The following is an 11,656-nucleotide window of genomic DNA, read 5'->3' on the forward strand; positions in this document are numbered from 1 at the left end:
TTGTATATGGTATAAGATAAGGGTCTAATTTCATGTCCAGTTTTTTAAAACAATTTATTGTAGAATCTATCATTTCCTCGTGTATATTCTTGGTAACTTTGTCAAAGATCAACTGACTATATACATATATTATTCACAAATGTATGGAAATTTAACAACACACTCTTGAACAACCAGTGGGTTGAAGAAAAAATCAATAGGGAAATTAGAAAATATTTCAAGATAAATAAAAATACAAAATACCAAAACATATGGGATGGAGCAAAAGTTGTACTAAGAGGAAGGCTTGTAGCATAAGCACATACATTAAAAAAGAAGAAAGATCTTAAATAAACAACATAACTTTACAACTCAATGAACTATAAAAAGAACAATCCAAGCCCAAAGGTAGCAGAAGGAAGAAATAATAAAGATTAGAACAGAAATAAATGAAATAAAGAACAAAAGGTATGGTAGAAAAAGATCAAAACTGACTTGCTTTTTGAAAAGATAAACAAACTTGGAAAACCTTTTATCAGACTAAGAAAACAAGGTAAAACACAAACAAAATAAGAAATGGAAGAAGAGACATTTACAAGGGATGCTTAAGGAGAAAAAAAAGGATCATAAGGAACTACTATGAAAAATTATACACCAACATATTCGATAACCCCAAAGAATGGACAAATTCCTAGAAACATACAGTCTACTAAGACTGAATTATGAATAAATAGAAAATAAATCTGAATTGATTAATAATGAGTTAAGAGATTGAGAGCAGCCCGGGTGGCTCAGCAGTTTAGTGCCACCTTCGGCCCAGGGCCTGATCCTGGAGACCCGGGATCTAGTCCCACATCAGGCTCCCTGCATGGAGCCTGCTTCTCCCTCTGTCTATGTCTCTGCCTCTCTCTGTGTGTGTTTCTCATGGATAAATAAATAAAATCTTTAGAAAGAGAGAGAGAGATTGAATCAGTAATCAAAAAACTCCCAGTAATGAAAAGACCAGGACCAGACGACTTGGCTGGTGAATTATAACAAACATTTAAATAAGAATCAATACCAATTCTTCCAAAACTCTTCCAAAAAAAGAAAAGAAGTGAACACTTGCAAACTCGTTTTATAAGCCAGCATTACTCTAATACCAAACCAAGTAAAAACACTATAAGAAAAGAAAATTACAGGCTAATATCCCTGATGAATATTGATGAAAAATTTCTCAGTAAGATGCTATTAAGATGAATTCAACAACACATTAAATGGGTCATACACCATGATTAAGTGGGTTTATCTCTGGAAACACAATGACATTTCAACAAATACAAATAATGTGATACACAACAATAACAGAATGAATGGCAAAAAAAATCACATGATCAAGTTTGTAGCTGCAGAAAAATCATCTGACAACATTAAAGGTGTTTTCATGGTAAAAACTCTTAACAAACTAGATATAGAAGGGATTTACCTAAACATAAGGAAAGCTGTATATGAAAAGCCCACAGCCGACAGACATCATATTCAACCTTGAAAACCTAAAGCTTTTCCTCTAAGATCTATAACAAGGCAAGGATGCCACTCTAGCAATTCCTATTCAACATTGTACTAAAAATCTTAGAGAAATTAGGCAAGGAAAATAAAAGGCATTTAAATTAGAAAGAAACAAAATTATCTTTCTTTGTAGATGGCATGAACTTGTAAGTAGCAAACCAAAAAAAATTAATAGTCAACTCACTGACTTATCGATATTAAATGTAAACCTAACCTTAGATTCATGCTTGTGCAGAAAAAAGTGACTTACCAAAGATAACACACCTTGTAGTATTAGAACCCAAAACAGATGTCAGTGAGTTGACTCCTTGTGCAGCAACAGCAACTATAGTAGTGAAAGCATGGAAATGATAGTGGCAAGCCTTCTATTGTGCGCCAGCCACAGTTTTAAATACTTTATACACATTGACTAATCTAATTATCACAACTATATGCAGTAGATTCTATTATGTTCATTTAACAGATGGGGAAGTTGAAGTACAGGGAGCTTATCTAAGCAGATAACAGAGTTGATAGGTTGCACACCTGGGTTTTAAAATGTAGGTACTCTTGTTCTCAGAGTACCGACTGGTTTCTTAAAAAGTGAAAAAAAAATAATTAAGTTGTCATTTTCTTTTAAACATCACAAGCATAAATCTTTTTTTAAACTCATAAAAATAATTTTAAGTGGACAGCTAATATGTTTTGGGTCAGCTTGACTATTAGCCCAGATAATGCAGAGTGTACGTCTAGTTGACCCAAGGTTAGGGGTGCCAACCCACCCTGCACAGTTGAAAATCTGCATATAACTTTTGACTCCCCAAAACTTAACTGTTGTAGCCTACCGTTGATTGGAAACATTACCAGTAACACAATCAATTATAACATATTTTAATATGTTATCTGTGTTACATATTATATTCTTACAATAAAGTAAGCTAGAGAAAAAATGTCATTAGGGAAAACACGAGGAAGCAAAAATATATTTACAGAACTGTGCTGTAAATCTGCATATAAGTGGACCACACAGTTCAAACCTGTGTTGTTCAAGGGTCAACTGTCATCTTTAAAGGCCACTTTCAATTGTAAAGAAAATAGGTAATCACTGCCTTCTCTTCTTTGTAGTAGCCCTTAACCCAAGCTCCTTGACACTGTAAAAACCAACAAAAGGCCAATAGGCAGGGATCTGAAATTAGATATTTTTCAATAAAAAGAGATTCCTGTGCTAAGAGTAAAAACAAAACTAACAAAGAAAAATGGATCAATCCCCCACTTTCCCTACATGAGTGAAACACAGGCAGTAGTTTGCTGATAAATGCTTAATATCTCTCTGGAAAAAAAGTGTATATTCTATACATAGGTTATTATAAATTTTATATATAGGATGTGTACCACACAATTTATGTATAATAATACACTACACCCTTATTGTAAACTCAGAAAAAAAGAACTGATGAACAAATACAGTAAATTCATGAGATATAAGATCAGCATTCAAAAATCAGCTGTGTTACTTTGCTTCTTCTTAGTTCATTTTTTTTAATTCCACATATAAGTGAAATTTATATGAAATATTTAGAAATACTTATATCACACAGATTCTTAAATACAGATAACAAAATGATATTTGCCCAAGGGGAAGTGGACAGGAGAATGGGTAAAATAGATAAAGAGGATTAAGGGATCTAACTTGCAGTTATAAAATAGTCATGGAGATGAGAAATACAGCATAGGAAATTTGGTCAATAATATTATAATAATGTTTGGTGACAGATAGTAACTACATTTATCATGGTGAGCACTGAGTAATATAGAGAATTGTTGAATCAATATATTGTACGCCTGAAACTAGTATAACATTGTATGTCAATTATACTTTAATTTAAAAAAAAGTTGTGTTTGTAATAATAAGCTATCTAAAGAAGAAAGTAAAGAAAGATCCAATTTACAATAGCATCAAACAAATAAATACTTAAAAATAAACATAACCAAGGAAGTGAAAGATTATATATACTAAAAATTGTGAAACACTGATGAAAGAACAGAAACAAATGGAAATCATACTGTGTTCACGGATTGGAAGACTTAATATTATTAAAACGTCTATACTACCCAGTTCAATCTCCAGGTTCAGTGCAACCCCTATCAAAATTTCAATGACATTTCAATGACATTGTTTACTAAAATAGAAGAAAACAGGACAGCCTGGGTGGCTCAGTGGTTTAGTGCCACCTTCGGCCCAGGGCGTGTTGCTGGAGTCCTAGGATGGAGTCCTATGTCAGGCTCCCTGCATGGAGCCTGCTTCTCCCTCTGCCTGTGTCTCTGCCTCTCTCTCTCTCTCTCTCTATGTGTGTGTCTCTCGTGAATAAATAAATAAAATCTTTTTTTTAAAGAGAAAACCATTCTAATATTTATATGTAAATACATAAAAGACCCCAGAAAGCCAAAAACAATTTAATAAAGAACAAAGCTGAAGAAATCAACATTCTGATTTAAAAATATATTTCAAAGCTACTGTATGTAAAACAGCACAGTGCTTGCATAAAAACAGACATATAGACAAATTGAACAGAATAGAGAGCCCAGAAACAAATCCACACATATAGAGTCAACTGAGTTTTGACAAGGGTTTCAAGAGTATGTAATGAGGAAAAGATGGTCTCTTCAAAAAATGGTGTTAGACAAACAATATTCACATGGAAAAGATTGAAAATGGGCAATTAATTATGTTATCTTACCCTGTACACAAAAATCAATTTAATATGGATTAAAGTCTAAATTGCAAGACCTAAAATTGTAAACCTAGAAGAAAATTTAGAGGAAAATCTTTATGACTTTGGTGTATACAATGCTTTTCTTGAGTCTTACAACCAAAGCAATAAGAGCAAAAATAGGCCACTGGTACTATTTCAAAAGATGTCTTCACAACAAAGGAAACTATCAACAGAATGAGAGGCAATTTATGGAGTAGGAGAAAATGTTTATAATCCAATTAAAAAGCAACATTTCTTAAGGAGCTAATATGTATACTGCAATGTGGATACCACTGAGGATGTGGAAGGATAAAGTGTGACTTTTTAAAAGATCCCATGAATACCAGCAATTGCAAGGAGATCATAAATGATAGAGGTCAGGTTAATCTCCAAATGTCTACTTAATGCTGTAGTGTGGATTATGATACAGGTATGAGTAGATTTTTTTTTTCTTTTTTCTTTTCTTCTTCAGATTTTTATTTAAATTCTAGTTAGTCAACAGATTGTGTAATATTGGTTTTAGGAATAGTATTCAGTAAGTCATCACTTACATACAACACCCAGTACTAATCACAAAAAGTGCCCTCCTTAATACCTGTTACCCATCTAGGCCATCACTGATTTTTTTCAATTGGAGTAGCATGTTAAAAGTTTAGGACAAGGCTCTGTGAAACACAAGTGGAAAATACTGTTATGGGTGCACAACAGATTGTTACTAACATTAGTGTTTATTTATTTATATGTTAAAACTATTGCTGATGGTGGCCTTATTAGAATTAAATATAACTGATATCTAAAGTTTCTTACAAGAGGCACCTGAGTGGCTCAATGGTTGAGCATCTGCCTTTGGCTCAGGTCAAGATCCCAGGGTCCTAGGATTGAGTCCCACATCAGGCTCCCCACAGGGGAGCCTCTGCCTATGTCCCTCTGCCTATGTCTCTGCCTCTTTCTGTGTGTGTCTCATGAATAAATAATTAAAATCTTTAAAAAATAAAGGTTCTTACAATTTTGGAAAATTAGTGTCTATTTTATGTTGGGTGTCCTGTAATGTTTGTTCCCCCTACCTAAAAGATACTTCTTAAAAAGTATTCAAATTTGTCAGTCATTTCAACTTTGATGACACTTTCAACATTTTTTCTTACTTGCTCTGTGATGTTGATAATACCACAAAAACACAGACACACACATATATATGCACATATACAGAGGAGAAAAAAATTCAAACCAAAAGAACCTTGCAAATTACCAAACTATTGCAGTTGATGAGTTATATTGTGGAATATTTATAGATTTTTTTTTACAATTAGAGGTTACATACTTTTCTAAAGAAAGTTTTGTTTTTGTTTTATGACATTTCTTTTTTACTGATATTTCTTCTGTGATTTTAGCCACATCTGAGAGTCTTTAACCATCACTCCAAGCCTTTGCTGAGACTTAATCATATATTCACTAATCAACAAGCCAACAAAACTAGCAATTCTTTAACATCTGTATTTCACTTTTATGGCTGTGAGTTTTACTCAAGGGAAATTTAATTAGTAAAAGAGGAAAAAATACCTTCTATATACAAACTGTGTGATTAAAAGTCTAAATTGAGAACTGAAACATATGGCAAGATTATTGAAGTAGGAAGTTGTTCTGTACATGGATCTTTGCTTTTGCATTAATCTCCTATCTTGTTTCTTCTGCACTTTTGGCTTTGGTACTAAGGAGACCAGGTAAATGAAGGTTGGAGAAATGACCTGTAGTTAGACAGCGAATCATCTCTGCTGCTTATTGTTTTGTATGAGGAAAAATTAGCAAATAACTAAAAGAAAACTAGATACTTTTTAGAAATGTGCATAATTAATATTGCCTTATTATATTTTTATCTTAATGACCAAAACGTTGTATTGAAAAATAACTTTTTTTTCTTTACTCACTTCCATATATTTCTAACAGAATTCAGAACCCACAACTGGGTCATAGAATATAGCTTTGGAAGATAGTCAGTATCCTCTGCATAGGTCAGGATCTAACCTGATGGAGAGTCATTAGTAGTCTTTATGGAAGAATTGAGTAATTTAGGTCAGAACTCAGATATATAAAGACTCAAAAAACTCCACCTGTACTTTCCCTTTGGATTTTAGAGGGTACAAAATCTTAATTGCTCTCATGTTGTAGGAAATTTAAAAAAAACTACTTATCTCAGTCTATAAATATGAAGGAGGGCATGAATCTAGGTAACTAACTTCCAAGTTGAGCTGACCATTTGAAGTGGAGTGATGTTTCATTGAGAGGAACCTTGTTAAATGAGATTGAGCCATGTCCATATCCCTTTGAGCCAAATAGCAATTGCAGAATTAGAATCCATGAGTAGTATTCTGTGAGCTGTATGTTCATCAAATGCGAAAAAGATTAATTCTTGTTTCTTGGCAGAAAACAAAACAACTTGAGAGTATTTTAAGGTAGTAAAGTGCAGGAAATATCCATTTTTATATTTGTCACTCTTTCTATTCTTTAGGACCACTAGCTTCAATTTACATCATCTACTTCAATAGTGTATTTTAGAGATGAAGAGATTTCATCTTAGAGAAAAAAAATACTTTATGATCAATGGACAGTTTTGTCATCTCTCATTCCCTCTTCCAAAAGTGCTCCTTGGGATCCCTGGGTGGCGCAGCGGTTTGGCGCCTGCCTTTGGCCCAGGGCGCGATCCTGGAGACTCGGGATCGAATCCCACATCGGGCTCCCAGTGCATGGAGCCTGCTTCTTCCTCCACCTGTGTCTCTGCCTCTCTCTCTCTCTCTGTGACTATCATAAAAAAAAAAAAAAGTGCTCCTTATAAATTAGAAAAATTAGAAAAGACCACAATAAGTTTTCTAAAGAAAATAAAACAATGTAGAAGCCCATGTTTAAAAAATAAAACAATGTAGAAGCCCATGTTCTCACCTTAATAAAGATCATAAATAAATCCTCATTCCATGATTAGAAATGTTGCAATGTTCAGCTGTCACACTGCAAAAACAAACAAGCAAGCGTGATTGATCAAGGATTAAAATGAATAAAGCCAAAAAGTTCTGCTACCCAGCACACATAATTTATAAAATCACTACATAGTTCATAAAATTTCCCATATATCATCACACTAAAATAAAGAACACTGTCTGCTGTCCAAATTGCCACTAACCATCAAAATTACCCTCTTTGGGACTTTCCCTTTTTTGAAAGGATACTTATAATTACTTTAGTTTGACTTTACTGAGACTGGTATGTTTCAGTTTGGGATTTTGGAAAGGCTCACCCCAAGTACATCATTCTTTTCTCTAGATACTCCAAATTGTAAGTGTTCATTTACCTAACCTAGAGTTAATGAGTATATCCTACCTACTTGAGATAGTTCTGTATACTGAAGGTATAGCAATAAATAAGTCACATGATTTTCCTTTCCTAGTGGAGTTTTTAATTCTTGTAGGAGACATAGGCAATGTGCAATAAATGATTTAGATGATGATGGCAATGGTGATAGATGGATAGATGATAGATAGATGATAGATAGATAGATAGATAGATAGATAGATAGATAGATAGATAGAGACACACAGGCAGGTGGTTGTGTGTGTTACATAAAAGAATAAAGCATGTTAAAGGATAGAAGTAGGTATGTAATAGGGAAGAGAGTAATGAGAGTGGACAGTGAAATATGTCTATATCAAAAGGACTGCAGACTTAATGTAAAATGCTAAACTATAAAATTCCTAGAAGGCAATACAGGAGAAAATCTGACTGTCAGTTTGTGATGGCTTTTTTAGATACAACACCAAAGGCACAATCCATGAAAGAAAAAACTGATTAGCTAAACTTCATTATAATAAAAAAAAAATCTGCTCTGTGAAAGACACTGTTTAGAGAACAAAAGGGAGAAAATATTTAGAAAATACATACCTGATAAAAGATTATTTTGGGGGAGGATTGTATTTACTTATTCGTAAGAGACTGAGAGAGAGGCAGAGACACAAGCAGAGGAAGAAGCAGGCTCCCTGCAGGGAGCCTGATGCAGCACTCGATCCCAGGACCCTGGGATCATGACATGAGCCAAAGACAGATGCTCAACCACTGAGCCACCCAGATGCCCCCAAGGATCATTATATAAAACATATGAAGAACTTGTAAAACTCAATAATCAGGTAAACAAGCCACCTGATTAAAATATAAGCCAAGTACCTTAACAGATACATCACCAAAGAAGATAGTCAGCTGGCAAATAAGCAAATGAAAAATGTTCTACATTATATGACATCAGGGAAATGCAAATCAAAACAACAGTGAGATACCATTACATACCTATTAGAATGACCAAAATCTAAGACAATGATAACAAAAGATTTAGAATGACCAAAATCTAAGACAATGATAACACAAGATGCTTGGGAGGGTATGGAGCTATAGGAACTCTCATTTATTGCTAGTGGGAATACAGAATGGTGCAGCCATTATAGAAGACAGTTTAGAGGTTTCTTTTGTATGTGCATGCTATCTATATCTATATGACACTCAAAAAGCTGTGCAAATTTAATGTATGCAATTTGATGACTTGATGGTTTGGAGATAGGTATACACATATACACCTATGAAACTATCACCATAATCTATACCATAAAAATATATCCATATCCTCCAAAAGTTTCCTTCCACTCTTTTTATATATTATCATCATTCGTATGATAAGAAAACTTAATATAAGATCCCTTTTCATCAATTTTTTAAGCATAAAATACTTGTATTGTCAGAAAACTAAACATTGTTATCATACAAGCCAGCAATTTCACTCACTGGTATTTTCTCAAATAAGTCGAAAACATATGTCCTTGCAAAAACCTACACATGAATGTTTATAGCATCTTTATTCACACTTGTGAAAATTTAGAATCAACTAAGATGTCTTTTGGTAGGTGAATAGATAAATAATTTGTGGTACATCTAGACAATGTAATATTCAGCGCTAAGGAGAAATGAGTTATCAAGCCATGTAAGGATTAAATGCATATAACTAAATGAAAGAATCCAGCCTTAAAAAGCTGTATTTCAGCTGTATGACTCTGGAGAGTGGTCGCCAGACATAAAAGGGAAGGATAGGATGAAACAGTAAAGCACAGAGGATTTTTAGGGCAATGAAATTACTCTGTATGATACTATAATGGTTGATATACATCATTATACATTTAAAAGAACCCACAGAATGAATACCACCAGGAGTGAACACTAATATGAATTATGTCTTTTGGGTGATGATGATATGTCAACATAAGCTTATCAATTATAACAAAATATACTACTATGGTGACAGATATTGATAAATGGGAGGAAGCTATGCGTTTTTGGTTATAGGGGATAAGTGGGAAATCTTTGCACCTTCTCAACAGTTTTTTTTGTGAACTGAAAAATGCTCTAAAATAAAGTATGTTTTGAACGTCAGGAAAGGTAAAATTTAAGCTGAGAGTAAATACTTTGGAGTCAGAAATACAAAGTTCTAAGATTGTGTTATAAGCAGAGGAAACAAGTGTAAAGCTTTGAAGCTGTAATGATTTGTATAGTTAAATATAGAAAGAAATCCAGTGTCACAAGAGCATGGTAAATAATTTTGCTACCACATGAAGGCAGGTAAGTAGTCAGAAACCAGATCATTAAAGGCTTTATAAGCTAGTGCAAAAGAAAAGCTTGTGCTGCATATGACATCAGTACACTAGAAGATTTAGAGTAATGGAAAAACTTGATGATTTCTGTGTTGAGAATGGGATGTTGGGTGGTGGTGAGAGATGATGTAGGTGGCTTTACCTGCATTTAGGAGGCTTTGAGATTTCTAAGTGTAATATAATGGCTGATTGGACTTCTAGTGTAGATAGAAATGGAATGAAGTAGACCAATTCAAATATTTTAGTGGTAGCCCGGCAGGACTTAATAATAGATAAACACGGTGGGGGAAAAAAAACCCCAAAGAATTATGAAAGACCCATGGATTTTTTTATTGAGTCACAAGTTAGATGCTAGTATCATTTACTGATTTGGTGAAAACCTAGGGAAGACAGGTTTGGGTGGAGAGGTATTGAGTTCTTTTTGGGACATATTGATTTTGAGATGTCTGGAAGACAGTCAAGCAGATGCTTTAACTTAATATTTGGACACATGATTTTGGAACTAAGTGGAAAATTCAGTCCTAGATTTTAAATGTAAGATTCAACAGAAGAATAATGATGTATAAAGCCATGGAAATGGAATGGAATAATTTTAGAGTAATATATAGACAGAAAAGAGGGACTAGGATTGGAACTCCAAGGGGTTGGGGGAACCATCATGCGTTTCAGTAGAACGGTAAAGGTAGGAGCTCAATTATTCTTACACGATACATTGAATTTTAATCTAAAACTTGACTTTTGAATACCATGTTAGAAAATAATCTAAGGGCTTTTTTTTTAGAGGAATAAAAAATGTTAAATGATTCCCTAAATCCTTAGAGAGATGCTAACATTTCCAGACAATTTTTAAAAATCTGAATATAGAATTTTACTATAAGCAGAGGAAGAGGAAGAATGAGTTTCCTGGAAGAAGGAGAAAACAGTGAGACAGGATTTGACTGTCATTACAGCTGATTTAGATCTGCAAGGTAGAGCCACAAGGTTACGTAAATTACAAATGGCCATGAATCGTTCAGTAGTTGGTGTAGGGAAACAGGGGCCAATGTTTAAAGAGAAGGTCACACAATTATATCTCATTATTCATAGAAAGTTAGTTCTTGAAGGCATGTGGAATTAGAAGTATCAAGGAAAAGCTTTATTTTGCATCCAGAATTTATGTTGGGAGGGATAAAGGGAGAGAAAATCATTTAGCAAATTCTGCAACAATGTTTATCTGAAAAAGATGTTAAAAGATCTAATTGCAAAAAAAAAAAAAAAAAGGATCTAATTGCTACTAATTGGATATTTGAAGAATTTTGCATTTTGCTTTATGTTGCTTTTTATTTTTCTTCACATTAATAGGACTTATGGATCACAAGAGAGTTTAATATAGTTATAAAGATACAAAGTTAATTGTTTTCACATCTAAATAATATGTAGATGCTTTCACTCTGTTAGGCTCTGTTGAATTCTGGCTAATTTGATTTTGCATATGTATTAGCAATTTATCAGGCATCTCCTTAATATGTATTGTTTAAATATATACCTGTCTTAAATGGAGAGAAGTGGGCTACTATTTCTTGCCTGAAGAAAAAAAATTCTTGGTAAGTAAGTGTTAAAGTTATCATGTATCATAAACCAGTCTCATCTCTCATGACAAATCTACTTTTTCATTAATACTTTTAACATCTTCATTCTTGTAGTATTCTCAATATATTTCCCAGGTATTGTGAATGAGAAAGCACA

This window comes from Vulpes vulpes, chromosome 12 (assembly GCF_048418805.1).
Source record: "Vulpes vulpes isolate BD-2025 chromosome 12, VulVul3, whole genome shotgun sequence".
Lineage (NCBI taxonomy): Eukaryota > Metazoa > Chordata > Mammalia > Carnivora > Canidae > Vulpes > Vulpes vulpes.